This window comes from Chrysemys picta, chromosome 2 (assembly GCF_011386835.1).
Source record: "Chrysemys picta bellii isolate R12L10 chromosome 2, ASM1138683v2, whole genome shotgun sequence".
In the NCBI taxonomy this organism is placed as follows: Eukaryota; Metazoa; Chordata; order Testudines; family Emydidae; genus Chrysemys; species Chrysemys picta.
Genome location: NC_088792.1, coordinates 284,817,158 through 284,835,979, shown reverse-complemented (window position 1 = coordinate 284,835,979; position 18,822 = coordinate 284,817,158). Strand labels below are relative to the sequence as shown.

Below are 18,822 nucleotides of genomic sequence, written 5' to 3'. Positions count from 1 at the left end.
AAATGAAATTGCATTGAAATCCCACGAAAGGGTGTTTTTCCAGTGTAAAAACGTTCCATTGGAAAATGACTAACCAGCTGTAATAAGAAGAATAGTTAGTACCTTCCACTTCACGGGCTCCGGTGCTCTATAGAGAATGAGTCTTAATCCATTTACAGCACCCTTGTGAGACCGGTAGATATTGTTATCCCCATTTTATAGATGGGGAGACTGAGTCACAGGAAAGGGATGTGACCTCCCAAAAGTGACTTGTGTGCACGAGAATTGACACCGAATCACATGTTTTATGGTGCACAGCACTAGGGAGCCTGGAAAACATTCCCCGTCTCTCCGCTATGTGTGTTGTCTCTCTTGGCATTTTCTTATGTGGCTATTTACCGTATTTACGAAACGCTATCAGGGTTGGGGGTGGAGGGTGGAGGGGGGGAACGACACCAAAATAAAACTAGCTGTTTGCAAAGTGCTTCCATTCGGTTTGCTTCCAAAGAGATCCCTGGAGTGTTGGTTTTTTTTTAAAGAAAAAAATTACATTTGAAATACCAATAAAGCTCAATTCCAGCAGCGCAACACTCACGAGCAACCCTACAATAACAACCCAGCAGGAGCAGCTCAGTGTTTGCGAGTGAACGAGGCTCCCAGCCCGGGTAGACAGACGTGCACTAGCTCGTGCCTCCCCAACACACGAAAAATAGCTGCGTGAACACTGCGCCACCGACGGAGGGTCAGGCTAGACACCCAAGCTTGGAGCCAGGGTAGGGCGGGCGTGCACTCAGGTGGCTTTCTCGCGCTCTACCTGTGCGCCAATGTTCAGTGTCCTAGCATGAGCCTGTCTAGCCAGGTGGCATGTTCCCAGCTGCAGTGTAGACATACCCTGACATACTGCAACCCAACCCAGACCCAAGTAGAGGCGCTGGGTCTGGGTTGGGTCAGCTGGCGAAACAACTGGAGCCTCTCGGGCTTGGAACTGGTCAGGTGAGCTTGGGTCCAGTTCAGGTCAGGCCAAAAAAGTAGGTCCCAGCAGCGCTCCCCCCTGAAGGACCCTACAATAATTAACCAGTATGCACAACATAGCATTCCTTACCAGTCTCATTTAACCAACAAAACAAACAAGGCCACAGACGGGGAAAAAAATCGTTCTGAAAACAGACTTCTGCCGCAAGTGGCTGTTCTGCGGTGAAGTACGTATAATCCTTCATCAGGGCAGGAGGCTGCAGGCTGGTAGAATAAATACCTCCCATTTACACATAAATGCGTAGCCCTGGCCCAGCCCCCGATGCTGAGTTTTCCCATTAGCTAACAGATTTCTCCCTTGGTGTCCTTTAAGCTTTCAGGTAAAAAGTCCCTGCTGAACAATTAGAGAGACATATGTGGTTCAGGGTCCCCTGGCTTCCTCGATAATATCTCTGTCTCATTGATCCCGGGGTCCTATAGGACACCAGCTGGAAAGCTAAGAGGATAAATAATAAAGGAGCATTCATTTAGACTTCAGGGCCGGCCTCTAATCATTCTTCTGTGGCTGCACACCTGCTGCAGTATTCCAGGCTCTTCCTCCATTAACGTCGCTAACGTAGGGGAAATACCACGGGGGAAAAGGTTGGGAGTTTGACGTCTGGTCTCCTTGAAAGCCTCTGGCCTTATTCCTTAGCCCTGTCCTACAGGTGCTGTAGGCAGCTAAAACTGGGAGTCATTTACAGCTCCCTAATCCTGAAGGTACCTAGGAGTTCTGTTCTCAAGGGGCTGTTTGCCTGCAAGGGATTGCCGGCGCTCATGCCCACTTCCCCTTCACAATGCCCTCCCAGTGCCCAGGGGCGGCTGGTAGCAATCATCTGTGCTGGCTGTGTGCCAGCTGGGGATTCCCTCCATCTGTGGGAACTCAGAGCTGGGAGAATGCAGGTGCTTCCTGATGCACCCACAGGCACAGGGAGACCGGAATGGGGCTCAGGCCTGAGCCATCCACCTCTCTGCTCCAGTTTTGAGTCCTCCTGGGCAGTTACGGGGTGGAACTGGAGCTCCAGGGTGGACATTGAACACAGCAACATTTAGGATGAATACGAGGAAGGACTTCCAAACAGATGTGGCCCCAGCTGGAACCCAGGATCCGAACGGCCTGCCCTTGGGGAAGTCTGGGTCAGTCTCTGGTTCCTAATCATTTGAAAGAGCCCCGACGAAGCCCCGAACCTCAAATCACTTTAAACGGTGGCGCCTGGTGCGATAGCTGGGGGAGGCTGATGGCAGCACTGGCCTGTGACGGGGATACTAATTGCATCAGACTCCAAAGGAGCTACCTCTGCCTACCACAAGGGCCATCTGCTGAACGTAGACTGCTCTGGCGCTAGCTCTGATGGGTCTAATGCAGCGGCCTAGCCAGCACTGGCAGGGGAGGAGGAGGGGAGACAAACATCCTGACAAGGCTGAGCTGTCTCCTTTTGATTTTTCACTTAGAAACAACTTTTTGATTCTTTTTTTTTTATTTTGTATTCTACGGTGTATTCCCACATTTTAAAAAAGTCAAAATTGAAATGAACCATTTGATCAACCTGAAAAGAAGGTGTGGTGGTGGAAGTGGGTTAAATTTCTCTTGACAGAGAATTTTGAAATTTTCACTTTTCGCTCTGAACTGCAACGAAACCAAATTTCAAAATCTCGAAACCCATCACGAAATGGAACTTCCAGCCTCCATCCAGCTCCTCTTCTTTGTGTTGGTGGTACGGTACCATCGGTCACCTATTCTCCCTCTGTGCACTGGGCAAGCGCCGTTGAAAATCAAGCAGCAATCCAACAGCCTCAAGACAGGTGGGGATGTTAGCTTCATTACCAGCTGGTGGCGAAAGATCTTTCTAGGAAATCAGGAGGAGAGAGCCTGGTTAGAGCCAGTCTGGCAAATTACATTTCACAGCAGCACTCTGACACCTCAGTCAAGGTGTTTCCAGACGGACAGCAGCTTTACTCAGAAGTTACAAACAGACCATCAAGTATCAGAGTGGTAGCTGTGTTAATCTATGTCCACGTGGGGGGAGGGATAGATCAGTGGTTTGAGCATTGGCCTGCTAAACCAAGGGTTGTGAGTTCAATCCTGGAGGGGACCACTTAGGGATCTGGGGCAAAATCAGTACTTGGTCCTGCTAGTGAAGGCAGGGGGCTGGACTCAATGACCTTTCAGGGTCCCTTCCAGCTCTATGAGATAGGTATATCTCCATACATTACAAAAACAACAAGGAGTCCAGTAGCACCTTAAAGACTAACAGATTTATCAGCACATAAGCTTTCATGGGTAAAAAACCCAGTTCTTCAGATGCATGGAGTGAAAATTACAGATAGAGGCAAAAATATACTGACACATGAAGAGAAGGGAGTTACCTTACAAGTGGAGAACCAATGTTGACAAGGCCAATTCAGTCAGGGTGGATGTGGTCCACTCCCAATTTTCTGGGATCCTTTTTCTGATAGAAAACTCAGTTCAGATGCAGATCTCAGGCAGGCGTGATGTCCCTGCTTTCTAGCACCACCTTCCAGAGGAGAGTAAGCCACATCTCATACAGGTTTGAGCATTGGCCTGCTAAACCCAGGGTTGTAAGTTCAATCCTTGAGGGGAACATTTAGGTAATGGGGATAAAAATCTGTCTGGGGATAGGCCCTTCTCTGAGCAGGGGGTTGGACTAGGTGACCTCTTGAGGTTCCCTTCCAACCCTGATATTCTATACTTCCTTTCTACAAAATCCCCAAGGATCTTTGTCCCCATCCAGTGGCTGATGCACCTAAGATAAGTCTACTATAGCCAGCAATTAATGAGCTGTTTTATCTCAGGTGGTAGTCCTCTACATTTTTAGCACTCAGGGTCCTGGATGGAATCTCCGCTAATAATCCATGAGGCAGGGAGCTAGGCATATATGTTAGCAGAAAAGGCACTGTGTGTTTGGGCCTAAATCCTGACATCTGTACTCCACCAAAGCTACCCCTGACTTCAGCTTTGACCCATGATTCTGTTTCTTGCCTTGCTTGCTAATGTTTTTTTTTTAAAGATCCATGATGCAAAGGGGTTCAGGTCAGAGGGCCAGACCCACTCCGCAGAACGACACTGATTCACGGCAGCTGGAGATCTATGTGGCCCAGTCTAGCGCTGGAATGACTGAAAGTTTCCCCCAGTGTGAAAGTCACCCCTTAGAAAGTTCCCCAGGACAGGACCAGCCAGATAGTTTGTAAAGTCCTGGGTATCAGGGACTGCTAGCTAATAAATCTCCTTAGGTAATATCAGCTTCTGTCCAGCTGGACATCTAGCCCTAGATTAAGTGTATTTTCTACATCTTTCCCCACCAGGTTTTAGAGGACAAAGAAAATTTACTGTGCCGTTTACATATATTTTTAGGGGGGAAGTGAATTTAGTGCTGGTGAAAGATGTCAGCTTGTCAATCCTGACAAGTGAAGTCCTCTATCCACAGGGTCGGTCGATGGGCAGCACAAACCTAGGCGCTGAAACTAGGGGTGCTGGAGGTGCTGTCGCACCCCCTGGCTTGAAGTGGTTTCCAACGCATACGGGGTTTAAAGTCTGGTTCTATGGCTTTCAGCCCCCCCCCCATGCAAATTGTTCCAGCGCCCCGGAGCACAAGCCTCTCCCACACTGTCCCATGAATGTGCCTCCCCCTCTGGCCTGGAGGGGGCACCAAGTGCTGTGAAAAGGTTGTCCAAATGAATCCAGGGAGCCCAAATACCACAGTGATGGGTGCAGTATAAGAACCAGAATAGAATGTGCCCATTCAGTACTTAAGCTGTCTGCTAAGATTCCTACCAGGGCTGTCAATTAGCCCCAGCTCCTCAGGTGTCTAACTCCCATTGATTCCAATGAGAATTAGGCATCTCAATCCCTTTGAGTATCTGGGCCTTGTGCCAAACGTGAGGCTGTTTTCTGTGATACGGACATCTGCCCCGCAGGAACTCCACTGAGTCTCAGCAGCGCATTGCACACAGGGGCCACCAAACAGCTCTGATTTTCAGTCACTGCCTCGAGACCACTAGAGGAGGACTGAGGGGGTCTTGGTTACATTCATAATTTCGGAGGGCGCTGGGTTCCATGGTGTTGAGCACCGGGTAACAGCGTAGGCAGACGGATCGGTAGCTACTTTCCAATGCAGTGTTTGTATGGCTGACATGGAGGAGATCCCTGGAGACAACCAGTCCTGCTCACTACCAACCTGCTGAACAGCACCAAAATCGGAGATCACCGCAGTGCTGGTAAGTCTGGAGTAACTATACTGAACTGAATGGAGATACTCCCGTTTTACACTAGGGTAACTGGAATCTGGTCCCGTATATAGCAGGGAAATCCAAGGCCCTCCGAGGAACCTCACAGCCGCAGCAAATCCACCCCAAGCTATCTATCACCTTGGAGCTGTCATATGTTCTTTGTGTGTTGCTGCAAGGTTTTGCCGCCGAAAGACTCTCCAATAGATTGTAATTGCTTGTCTCCTTCCTCCAGCCCTCAGGAATAGCGATTTGTAGTCCACATGCCCTCGCCGTTCAGCTGTGGTCAGGAGTTGTTCTTCCGTGCATCATAGGGCACGCTCACACACCAACGACGTGCCCAAGGAAACGGCCCTGCTCTTGGAGGCCTGGACCTTCGCAGCACTAAGGGCGTTTCTGACAAGCTAATAGTTATCTGTGTCAAGGGAGGCTGGCTCACAATCATTTCACTGCCAGCTCCCAGGCGCTCGGCACTTGTCATCTGTCACTTGATCGGCAAGAATACGTCACGCGCCGAGCCCCGGCTAAACTTCCGCTGCTACCGCAGACACCATCTGTGCGTCCCAGCTCCGCGGCGCTCGGCACAGATTGCTGCCCTTCTCTGGCGGGTTTGTTCCTTTCCGGAGGATGTGCAGCTCTCCTTGGAGGTGGAGGAAGCTGGTGGATGGAGCCCAAAGCCAGCTCTGTGCAGCTGGGTCGTTCATCTGCCCCGCTTCCTAGGAAACAGCATGTTCCGGTACTCCTGCCACCTTGACTTCGCTTGAGTGCCACTTGACTCCTGTGGTGGGTGGTTCCCCTGGCAGCTACAGCAGAGAGCTGAGGAGCACTTTCAAACTGGTTAAAAAGCGGCTAAGGAAGGGCCCCATCTAACTATCCAGCCACTACTGGTTTCCTGGTATCAATGGGAGGCCGGGGGTTGATTAAGGCAGGCGAGGCTGAAGACTGGTGGGGATCTGACGGTGGACGCATGGAACTGCGGGGATCACGAACACCCGGCTTCTCTTCCTGGCTCTGCTATTGAGCCCCTTGGGTTACATTCATTAGGGAGCCTCCAATGATGGAATCCTCCCAGCCCCATCAGCACGTAGATTACACACATGGAGACTCCCTTAGGATCAGCTCTGAATTTGTCCCTCTGAGCGTAAGGGAGGCTCAGCTGGTGTAACTCACACCTCTAGCAGCCGGAAGAAAGCATCAATTCCATCATTTTAGAGTCTCCTAGGCACTAGGCCAACTGGGTGACGTTGGGCAAGGCTCTGTGCCTCAGTTTCCCCATCTGTAACAGCGAGGCTGAGATCGTCTGCCTCGTGGGGCGTTGGGAGGGTTAACTGGGGAGATGAAAAGCATATTATGAGTGTTCAGGCTGGTTGTTTGTGTTCTCCTGGCACGTGTCTCTGCAGATGCCGTTCTTATTACTCATGCACCTCTCAAGTCCCTTTTCATTTGTTTTTCTAAAACTTCTGCAACCACGGGGAACAGCCGCATTGCCCATGAAAACACAGAAGCACAAGGCTGGCGCCAGCCTAGCTGAATCATGAACAGAAGGCCATATTCTCCAGGCAACCCCTCGTCTCATGCCACGCTGCCTAGCGTCCCCAAGGCACTGCTGGGTGAATCTTGTCTAACCTTTGCTTAAAGAACATGCTTTGCTGCCATAGGCAACTGATTTTTGCTAGTCCCATGGGTGGTCATATAAGGGGGCCAGCATCTGAAGAAAATAGCTGGAGGGAATTATGCAAATAAATTCTTCTCTCCTTAAGCCCCCAGGATACCTGTGGTATGCTGCCAGCAGGCACAATTACAATCTCTCTATCCCCCATCTGTGCATCAAAGACTAGCATATACATGAGTCAAACCCTAGCTGGATTGAATGACTGTAGAGCTAGGAACCACATCAAAGTTCAATGCACTGTATGGCTAATTCCTGAAAGGACCTCCAGTCTACCGACATCACAACATGCATCACAACAGCGATCAATGGCTCCATGTCTAGTTGGCAGCCGGTTTCAAGCGGAGTGCCCCAAGGGTCGGTCCTGGGGCCGGTTTTGTTCAACATCTTCATTAATGATCTGGAGGATGGCGTGGCCTGCACCCTCACCAAGTTTGCAGATGACACTAAACTGGGAGGCGTGGTAGATACGCTGGAGGGTAGGGATAGGATACAGAGGGACCTAGACAAATTAGAGGATTGGGCCAAAAGAAATCTGATGAGATTCAACAAGGACAAGTGCAGAGTCCTGCACTTAGGAAGGAAGAATCCCATGCACTGCTACAGACTGGGGACCGACTGGCTAAGCAGCAGTTCTGCAGAAAAGGACCTAGGGGTTACAGTGGACGAGAAGCTGGATATGAGTCAGCAGTGTGCCCTTGTTGCCAAGAAGGCTAACGGCATTTTGGGCTGTATAAGTAGGGGCATTGCCAGCAGATCGAGGAACGTGATCATTCCCCTCTATTCAGCATTGGTGAGGCCTCACCTGGAGTACTGTGTCCAGTTTTGGGCCCCACACTACAATAAGGATGTGGAAAAATTGGAGAGAGTCCAGCAGAGGGCAACAAAAATGATTAGGGGGGTGGAGCACATGACTTATGAGGAGAGGCTGAGGGAACTGGGATTGTTTAGTCTGCAGAAGAGAAGAATGAGGGGGGATTTGATAGCTGCTTTCAACTATCTGAAAGGGGATTCCAAAGAGGATGGATCTAGGCTGTTCAGTGGTGGCAGATAACAGAATAAGGAGCAATGGTCTCAAGTTGCAGTGGAGAAGGTTTAGGTTGGATATTAGGAAAAACTTTTTCATTAGGAAGGTGGTGAAGCACTGGAATGGGTTCCCTAGGGAGGTGGTGGAATCTCCATCTTAGAGGTTTTTAAGGCCTGGCTTGACAAAGCCCTGGCTGGGATGATTTAGTTGGGAACTGGTCCTGCTTTGAGCAGGGGGTTGGACTAGATGACGTCCTGAGGTCCCTTCCAACCCTGATGTTCTATGATTCTGTGCATCTCAATGTGAAGTCAACAGGATGGAATTCAATGGAGACAAGTGCAAAATACTTCATTTAGGGAGGAAAAATCAAATGCACAACTATACAATGGTGCATGATGCACTACGTAAGAGTACTGCTGAAAAGGAGCCGAGGGTTATAGTGGATCAGAAATTAAATATGAGTCACCGGTATGGTGCAGTTGCGAAAAAGGCTAATATCATAATGGGGTGTATTAACAGGAGTGTCATATGTAAGACATGGGTGGTCATTGTCCCTCTCCATTTGGCACTGGTGAGGCCTCAGATGGAGTCGGTGCCAGTTTTGGGCCCCACGCTTTAGGAAAGATGTGAACAACTTGGAGAGAGTCCAGAGGAGAGCAACAAGCAAAACAAACAAACAAAACAAACAACAAAAAAGTTCAACGGTTTAGGAACCTGACCAGTGAGGAACATTTACACAAACTGGGCATGTTTAGTCTCAAGAAAAGAAGCCTTGGGGGGTACCCAATAACAGTCTTCAAATATGTTAAGGGCTGTTATAAAGAGGACACTGATCAATGGTTCTCCATGGCCACTGAAGGTAGGACAAGAAGTGATGGGCTTAATCTGCAGCAAGGAAGATTGAGGTTAGATATTAGGGAAAACTTTCTAACTCTCAGGGTAGTTAAGCTCTGGAACAGGCGTCCAAGGGAGGTTGTGGAATCCCCGTCATTGGGGTTTTTAAGAACAGGTTGGACAACCCCTGTTGGGGCTTATGTAGGTTTCCTTGGTCCTGCCTCAGCACAGGGGCTAGACTTGATGGCCTCTCAAGGTCCCTTCCAGCCCAGTTCTATGATTCTGTGCCATTTTAGCAGCAACAAGCATCATTTTAAGAAGGCTGTCAAAGGTGTTCTGTGGAGAGGGTCACATTCCATGTTTCATTACGGGCTGGGGGAAACATTTAGGATGATGTATTCACCTGCACCCCCTCCTTATCATAGCACCTTGCCATCATTCATGGATTTTATCATCATAACACCCCTGTGAGGTAAGGAAGCAACCTCCCCTTTCTGCAGGTTGGGCCAGCAAAAAATCCTAGAGCCGGCCCTGCCCCCAACCCTCTATCCCCACCTTGCCTCAGTGGCTACTGCCAGTCATCATCTAGCCCCCGCTCACTGGGGCAAACTGCAATCTGTCATGGCCACTCATCATTGGCAAGGGGGTTGGACCAGTTGCCTCTGCCTATCCTTGGGCTGCATCTCTGCAACCCCAGCACCTCTGTAGGCCTCAGCCTGGGGAGTTACTAGGCTGGAGTGCCCCAGATCCTTTCCCCAGCCCTGCTTTGCTTCGCTTCACTTCAGGCACCTTGCTCCCAGGCAGCCAGGTCCTTCTCATTCCAGGGCTGGAGTGAGACTCTACCAACTCCTGGCCCCCAGCCCTCCTGTCAGGGCGATCTGGGCCCTAATCAAGCTGGCCACACCTGTGGTCAGTTACTCCCTCAGCTGCTCTCACTCCTTTTATCCCAGCCGCAGCCCTCTCCAGTCACAAACCAGCATCCTGTCCACCAAGCCATCCTTCCTGTCCCACTGCAACGGAAGGTTTGCACAAAGGTCAAGGGTGGGAGGCGGGGTGAAGGCTAGGACTATAACAGGGTTTAAAAGAGAACTGGATAAATTCATGGAGGATAAGTCCATTAATGGTTATTAGCCAGGATGGGTAAGGAATGGTGTCCCTAGCCTCTGTTTGTCAGAGGGTGGAGATGGATGGCAGAAGAGAGATCTATTACAACTTTTATGGAGTAACAAAGGCTAGGTCCATAAAAGTACTTTTAGGCACCTTGAACTCCAGTCTCTTAGGTGAGTGCCATAACCATCAGGCTAGCCTGGCCTGGCTCAGTTTCTCCTGGTGAAGCTATTCCTTGGGTATAACTAATGAAATATACACTGGGCCAGAGAGCAAGTGAGGAGAACTGCATGGTCTAGCGGTTCTATCACTCACCTGAGAGGTGGAGAATCCAGGTTTAAATTCCATTTTCCCCATAAGGCAAATGGGTACTTGAACCCAGATTTTCTACATCGTAGGGGAATGTGCTAACCACTGGACTCAGAGAGGGTACTTGTCTTTTTGTGTGTGTGTGCTAAGAATGGCTACTGGACCAGGTGTGCTCACCATCAGAAATGTAGGTGCGGTAGGGACTGTAACAGTGGAAACTCAGTCCCCGATGGATTTAAGATGCCTCCAGAGCTAGGCAGTGGCTGAGTTTTAAGGATGTCTGTGATGCCCAAATGTTGGAGTTAGCTGCCTAAGTTCTTTGGTGGATCTAGCCCAGAAGATTTTAGTTATCACTATGTGTCCAGTACCTTATTGTCAGAGTCAGTGTGAAAATATGCTGCCCTGGAGGCACATCACCTTTATTCCTGTTCTTTCCCCATCCTCCTTTCTCCCCTCTACACTTCCTTCTCCCGCGCCCATGGACTTCACTTGATTCCCACCCCATCGCAATACTGATCATTGATATTTAAAGTGTCACCATTAGGCTTGAGATTGAATAACTGCCATGACATTACTGGGTGGCAGGAAAGTTCACACTTCCCAGAGCCATTGTTTCAGGCTCTCTGCAGACTCAGGCAGACATCAGACATTGATTAGACTCAGTTCATGGTTTTAAGGGGTTTTTTGCAATCATGAGGGCTAAAAACTAACTTATTTGGAATGACCGGTGAGATTCAGCAGGATCCATGTGTCATGTGTGCTGCAAAATATATTAAGCTCACCTTGTGTTTGCCATCTCCCTTTTAAACAATTACTGCTCTTTTTTCTTCATTAATTCCTGTAGCAGTCCAATCCTTTCCTTGGACCTGACTATATTAGGGCATGTCTACACTACAGAATTACTTTGGCATAATTACATCGCTCAGGGGTGTGCACAATCCGCACCCCTGAGCAACGTAGTTATACTGACCTGGACACCAGGGTAAACAGCGCTATGTTAGTGGGAGATCTTCTCCCATCAACATAGCTACTGCTCGTCACGGAGGTGGATTAACTACACTGATGGGAAAGCTCTTGCCCGTCAGTGTAGAGCGGTTTCATTAAAGTGCTACAGATGCAGTGTTTTAAATGTAGACCTGCCTCTTATTTTCTTTTATGACACCCTGAAGCGGTGAGTTCCACAAGTTAATTAAATGTCATGTGAAGAAGTGTTTTTCTTAACCACTTAGATTGATTCAGAGATGAGCAAAATTTGAGAGAAGCCATAGCGGTTCACGGGGCAGGGAATGAGATGTGTCGAGGGGAATGTCAGTGGTGTGGCAGCATCCCCTCGCTGTGTTGCCCCCTTGGCAGAGGCCAAGGAGGTGCGGCCGTCCCGGCTCAGGGAGGGGTGGAGCCAGGATCACAGCTGCTAGGCAAGAGGCAATTTGCATAACTCCGCTCTCTTGAACGGACCATGTGCAAGGACAGGCCCACTGGGAAGGGAGGCTGCCGGGCAGGAGGGTGTGCAAGGACGTGGCCCTATTCTTTCAAAGATCTCACCCTTCCAAGGGAACTGGAGGCCACTTCCACACTGCCACTGGCAGCAGGGTGCAGAGTGGGACAAGGTCCTGGATCCCAACCAGTCAGAAGGCTCATTAGACGGAGCCTGCCTCACCCCCTGCAGGACACGAGGGACGACTCCTCTTGAAATCAGTGGGAATCACCCCTGTTCTGCCAGGGGGTGGGACCCAGTTCCCACGTGCTCGTGGGCCGGGGAGGGAATAGGAGTCAGTTTGCCCTTTGTCTCCCTCAAATCCTTCCCTGATAGGGCCTGCGAGGCAGGAGCACCACTGGGGGGGATGGGAATGACTCCTGGGGGTCTGGCTTGGCTCGGTGTGCAAAGGTCTGGCGACAGGAGTTACGGGAGGCAGGGAGAGCTGCGTGGGAGCAGAGAGCTGACTCAGGGACCTCGCAGTAGTTTTAGCTTAAAATGCCCCTCTCCTGCCCATCTCTGCCAGTGACGGCGGCTGCTGGCAGTGGGTGGACACGGCTGGTGAGTCGTGCTCCCCCCGAGGAGCCGTGCAATCCCCCTCCTGCCCCCGGCGGGGAACAGAAATAACTAGTAGCACATTTCCTGAGCGCTCTGTGCTGCCCGCCCACTCGCCTTGGCTTGCCCGCCAGCACCAGCCTGACAACGCCCACCTGCCAGGAGGAGCCAGCCTGAGAGAGCCAGGGGGAGAATCGCAGCAGAAGGGGAGGCGAGGAAGGGCCGGGGACCCTGCTAGCGTGCAGAGCCTAAGGGAGTTTCTGGAGTCAGCCTGCGTCTGGGGTTAAAGAGCCTCCAAAGGTGGTGGTGGGGGGAGTAGGCACCACTTCTTGGGGAGGATGGTCTAGTGGTTAGAGCCTTAGCCTAGGACTTGGGAATGCTGGGTTCAATCCCCTATTCTGCCACAGGTGCCCTCTGGGGTCTTGGGCAAATCCCTTAGCCACTTTGTGCCTCAGTTCCTGCGTGCAATGGGACGCTGAGCATGCTGCCCTGCCTCAGAAGGTGTCACGAGGACACGCTGTGGTGAGGAGGGATGTGGCTGTACCTTATAAGACAGTCGGCTACAGGAGAGCTGGGTTCAATACCCAGGTCTACTACCCACCTCATGTGTGTGACCCCTGGGCCAGTCATGTTCTCCTTCTTCCCTGCCCGTTAAGTGCAGGTGATAACTTGTCCTTTGTCTGTCTTGCCTGCTTAGCTTGTAAGCGTCTCAGGGCAGAGATTGATTTACTGTGTGCACGAGTGTAACACTGACAGACCCTGGTCATCAGCGGCCGGGATTGAACCTGGGACGTCAGGAGCTTACTGCATGAGCTAGAAGCCCTATGGCCCTTAGCTGAGGCTGGAGAGCAGACTCATTCATCTCTCTCTCTCTAAGTGGTCTCGGTGCCACTAAATGGGTCAGAGCGCCACCCCCAGGCGGTGTGTGGATTACACAAGCAGCACCTGTTGCTGTCGGACCCCAAACTCTGCTGGTGCCCCTCGGCGCTGCTCCACTATTTGCTGGAGCTCTCAGCCAGGGATGGAGGAAGTGGGGCGTCAGGAAGCATATGTGGCAGGATGACTGTCTTGTGACCCAGCCTCCGCTACCTGTGTCTTAAAGGAAGCCCTTTTCTGACTGGAGGCCAAGACCTCCACCAGCCTCTCTCTGCCGTCCTGGGCCCCCCACTACTCCCTGCCCTCCACGAGGAACTATGTGTGGCAAGAAAAGCAGGATGGGGAAGGGAGCCCCTCACCCGCCTAACTGCAGTCCCCATCCTGCCAGCAGTTGTGTGGCTCCCACAAAGTGCCGACCACCCTCAGCTCCCTCTGAAATCAACTAGAGCTGAGAGAGCCCGGCACCTCGCTGGCTCGCACCCTGCACGGCACGCCGGGGATTCCTCCAGCCGGATTCCCTGCTAGTCACTCTGGTTCAGTATCGATCGCTGGAGGACGCAGATTGGTGAATCAGCCCCGTAGAACTTCAGATCCTGTGCCCCTGTAAGCCAACCCATTGGGAGGTCTCCTCTGTGCTCCCCCAGACCTCCTGCTCCGTGTGTGTCCCTGCCTCCCTCTGTTACCCACCAAGGCAAGACTATTTACAGGCTTGGCAAGAAGCTTTCCTGGATTTCATTCCTTAGCCAGCCACGTCTCCAAAGGGCCCGGGGGGCGGGGAGAGAAGCTGCCACACATTGAACCAAGAGGGTCCGTTTCGCTCAGTCTCAGCCAGGCTATTTGATGGTGAGGACTGAGACCTAATATCAGATCCTCAGCAGGGCCTCCTCCCGAAGGTGCAGCCTGCCGATTGCTCCAGGCAGTGCTGACATGGGACAAGAGATCTGAAAAGCTCCATTGAAAATCCCTGTGGAGTTAATGCAGCCGGCAGAGTTCCCCCTGCATGGAGCCGTGCGAGGTGCGACCCATCCTACAGCGCTGATTTGAATATGAGCATTTGTATTACGTTGTTTCCTGGGTGCCAGGATCAGGGCCCCACTGCACTAGGGTCCTAGCTAGATGGAGTGAGTCTGGGTGGAAGGAAGGATCTTTGACACCACCGTTTTGCAGAGAGGGGACTGAAGCCCAGAGACATTACCACCATGAGGCAGGATCCCTGGAAGTCAATGGCTAGACTCTACCTGACTTCAGACCAGGTACAAAGACCCAGATTTTTAAAGGTATTTCAGCATTGCAACGCTGAGCTCAGCAACGGCTTAATACCTTTAAAAATCTGGGCTTAAGTGACATGCCCAAGGTCATACAAGGCGACAGTAGCAGAGCTGGGAATTTAACCCTTCTCTCTCTGAGCCCCTTGCATCCGCTGCCTTAACTGAAAAACCACCCCGCCTCATGCTGGAGAGAATCGAATACATTTCTGGCCACCCATCAAGATCATTAATGGGGAAGCTCCCGAATCTCCAGGCAACGGCAGTGCCTTTCGCTCGCTGGGAGTTAAGAAAAGCTGCTGCCGTTTTCTATGCTAATTTTATAACTTTCAAAAGCCCATTCCATGCCTCCTCCTGATTTTTTTCTCTCTCCTCCTGCTGAGATGCCGAGCCCTCCTCCGCCAATTTGTACAAACTTCTTCGGCTTGGAAACTAGAGCAGAGAATCACCCACATAAGAAGGCTGGTGTGAAAATATCTGAGGCAGACGCACTGAGTAAAAACGACTCAAGGAGTTCCCTGTGTCAGGGTGAAATGAAAAGAGCCCCACAATTATTATCTTTTAAAAATCTCATCATTTTTAAACCCAGCCCATGATTTTTTGGGGCCAGGCGTCAGAAAGTTCTCCAGCACTCCAATATTACATACGGCTTGGCTGTCATTTAGTAATGATCAGAGCTGGCCAAAATATTAATTGTGGACAATTTATTCCATTCATATCTGCCTTAGGGTTTTTTTTAAATCTCCCTCCCCTCAACCCCCGTTGCATCTCTTGGGATTTTACTGGGAGTTTCACAATAGCTGGTGTTTCTCTTAAAGTCCCAGCTGCTGGAATCGAGAGATTTAACATGAATCTCAACTTTCATGGGTGTGTGTGTGAAGGAAAGTACGTTTCTTACCCTTGTACGTGCAGAGGAAAGCTTGAAAATGGGATCCGAATGCAAGCCAAACATTCAGAAACCAAAAGCAAATAAAAAGCCCTGTATTTATCATTTTAAAATCTCATCATTTTTAAGCCAGTCACATGAGTTTTGGGGGCCTGCCTCCTGTGAGTGAGCCAGACACTTTGCAAATTTGTGTCAAAATCGCCGAATTGTTTCAGTGGAAAATAAGCAAACAAAATAAGTTCCGGGAAAAGGGAAATGTCTCTATTTTTTTATTCCAAATGACTTTTCATTTTAAATTTCAGTTCCATTTTAATTTTAAAAAAGGTAAAACAACTCAAGAAATGTTTCATTCACCCCCAAATTATTTTTTTTAACTGTTTCCGGTATGCCACTGAACCAAAAAATCAGATATTCGCACAGCTCTAATAGCGAGACAGTGGTCAGCAACTGTTGTCCTGGGCTGAATTTACCTTAGGAACCTAGATGAAAGGCACCGAATCTCATCTGCAATAGAACAAGTGCCCCAGTGCATTTCTAAATATAGTTTGCCTATTTATATGGCTTAACTCCATTGATAATGAACGAGGCCAATTGTTGTTAGGAAATGCAGGCTAGGGTTTTGTCTCTGCCACAGACTTGCTGGATGACCTTGGGCATGTCACCTAGGGATGGATTGCAACTCTTCTGATTGCAAGTGGGGCCAGATTTTCATTGATTCACAGATTTCAAGGCCAAAAGGGACCGCTCCTCTCATCTAGTCTGACCTCCTGCATCGCCCAGGCCATAGGACTTCTTTGAATTAAATCCTATTTGAACTAACTGATCCCCATATTTGGGGATGGGAAGCAATTTTTCCCCAGGTCAGATTGGTAGAGACCGTGGTGGGAGGTTCACCGTCCTCTGCAGCATGGGGCACGGGTCATTTGCTGGTTTGAATGGTGGCGTCTCTGGCACTTGAAGTCTTTAAATCAAGAGCTGACGGTAACTCAGCCAGACGTTAAGAGCCTGTTGCAGGAGTGGGTGGGTGAGGTTCTCTGGCCTGTGCCACACAGGAGGTCAGACTAGATGATCATAATGGCCCTTCTGGCCTTAAAGTCTGTGAGTCTGTGATTCAGAGCAATCTGGATCACTCGGTACAATGGGTGCAAGCAAGCAATATGGGTTTTAATACAGCTAAATGTAAAATACCTCTGGGGACAAAGGATGTCGGCCATACGTACAGGAGAGGGGTCTCGTCCCTGCTTCCCAGGGCATCTGAGAAAGATTTGGAGGTTGTGATGGATAATCAGGTGAACAGGAACTCCCAGTGTGAGCTAATGTGATCCTGGGATGCATAAACAGGGGAATCTCCAGTAGGAGCAGAGAGGTTATTTTATCTCTGTATTTGGCGCTGGTGCGAGCGCTGCTGGAATCCTGTGTCCAGTTCTGGTGCCCACAATTCAAGAAGGATGTTGATTGGAGAGGGTTCAGAGAAGAGCAGGGGGGGGAGCGGAGAACTGTCTCTTGTTATCGAATCTCTAGCTCTTATAAGGACCTTTTCATCAGTAGCCCTCAAAGCCCTGTGGAATAGCAAGGGGGGCTGCAGATCAGGACTGAGGGGCGTTCGCAGAGCTGTGGGGGACCCCTGGGCTGGAGTAGCAGAGAGGTGTCCTCATGACGGAGGGGGATTGGCAGAGCTGGAGGAAGGGAAGCCCAGGGCTGGAATAGCTGGAGGGAGGGGGAGAGAAAGTCCAGGGATGCAGGTCAGGACTGAGGTGCATTGGCAGAGCTGGTGGGGAGCAGAGCTGGGATAGCAGGGGGGCTGCAGGCCAGGACGGAGGTTGGCTGGCAGAGCTGGGGGAGGGGCTGCAGTCCAGGATGGAGGTGGGTTGGTAGAGCTGGGGTGGGAGAGCCCAGGGCTGGGATAGTAGGGGGCTGCAGGCCAGGACGGAGGTGGGCTGGCAGAGCTGGGGGGGGGCTGCGGGCCAGGACGAAGGTGGGCTGGCAGAGCTGGGGGAGGGGCTGCAGGCCAGGACGGAGGTGGGCTGCAGAGCTGGGGGAGGGGCTGCGGGCCAGGACGGAGGTGGGCTGGCAGAGCTGGGGAGGGGGCTGCGGGCCAGGACGAAGGTGGGCTGGCAGAGCTGGGGGAGGGGCTGCAGGGCAGGACGGAGGTGGGCTGGCAGAGCTGGGGGAGGGGCTGCAGGGCAGGAAGGAGGTGGACTGGCAGAGCTGGGGGAGGGGCTGCGGGCCAGGACGAAGGTGGGCTGGCAGAGCTGGGGGAGGGGCTGCAGGGCAGGACGGAGGTGGGCTGGCAGAGCTGGGGGAGGGGCTGCGGGCCAGGACGGAGGTGGGCTGGCAGAGCTGGGGGAGGGGCTGCAGGGCAGGACGGAGGTGGGCTGGCAGAGCTGGGGGAGGGGCTGCAGGGCAGGACGGAGGTGGGCTGGCAGAGCTGGGGGAGGGGCTGCGGGCCAGGACGGAGGTGGACTGGCAGAGCTGGGGGAGGGGCTGCGGGCCAGGACGGAGGTGGGCTGGCAGAGCTGGGGGAGGGGCTGCGGGCCAGGACGGAGGTGGGCTGGCAGAGCTAGGGGAGGGGCTGCAGGGCAGGACGGAGGTGGGCTGGCAGAGCTGGGGGAGGGGGTGCAGGGCAGGACGGAGGTGGGCTGGCAGAGCTAGGGGAGGGGCTGCAGGCCAGGACGAAGGTGGGCTGGCAGAGCTGGGGGAGGGGCTGCAGGGCAGGACGGAGGTGGGCTGGCAGAGCTAGGGGAGGGGCTGCAGGCCAGGACGAAGGTGGGCTGGCAGAGCTGGGGGAGGGGCTGCAGTCCAGGACGGAGGTGGACTGGCAGAGCTGGGGGAGGGGCTGCGGGCCAGGACGAAGGTGGGCTGGCAGAGCTGGGGGAGGGGCTGCGGGCCAGGACGGAGGTGGGCTGGCAGAGCTGGGGGAGGGGCTGCGGGCCAGGACGGAGGTGGGCTGGCAGAGCTGGGGGAGGGGCTGCAGGGCAGGACGGAGGTGGGCTGGCAGAGCTGGGGGAGGGGCTGCAGGGCAGGACGGAGGTGGGCTGGCAGAGCTGGGGGAGGGGCTGCAGGGCAGGAAGGAGGTGGACTGGCAGAGCTGGGGGAGGGGCTGCGGGCCAGGACGAAGGTGGGCTGGCAGAGCTGGAGGAGGGGCTGCGGGCCAGGACGGAGGTGGGCTGGCAGAGCTGGGGGAGGGGCTGCAGTCCAGGACGGAGGTGGGCTGGCAGAGCTGGGGGAGGGGCTGCAGGGCAGGACGGAGGTGGGCTGGCAGAGCTGGGGGAGGGGCTGCAGGGCAGGACGGAGGTGGGCTGGCAGAGCTGGGGGAGGGGCTGCAGGGCAGGACGGAGGTGGGCTGGCAGAGCTGGGGGAGGGGCTGCAGGCCAGGAAGGAGGTGGACTGGCAGAGCTGGGGGAGGGGCTGCAGGCCAGGACGGAGGTGGGCTGGCAGAGCTAGGGAGGGGCTGCAGGCCAGGACGGAGGTGGGCTGGCAGAGCTAGGGAGGGGCTGCAGGCCAGGACGGAGGTGGACTGGCAGAGCTGGGGGAGGGGCTGCAGGCCAGGAAGGAGGTGGGCTGTCAGAGCTGGGGGAGGGGCTG

At 52.6% G+C, this 18,822-nt stretch overlaps 1 long non-coding RNA gene across 1 annotated transcript in view; it reads right to left on the bottom strand.

Annotated features, from left to right (window-relative positions):
• Positions 1–239: 239 nt before the first annotated feature.
• LOC101950592 (uncharacterized) overlaps positions 240–18,822 on the bottom strand; it is a 61,718-nt gene continuing 43,135 nt past the window's right edge. Inside the window, exons 3-4 of the long non-coding RNA XR_508369.4 lie at positions 3,358–3,506; positions 240–2,837 (exon numbers count right to left, since the gene is read on the bottom strand). This is a non-coding gene — a long non-coding RNA (uncharacterized LOC101950592). The remainder of the gene's footprint in view (positions 2,838–3,357; positions 3,507–18,822) is intronic.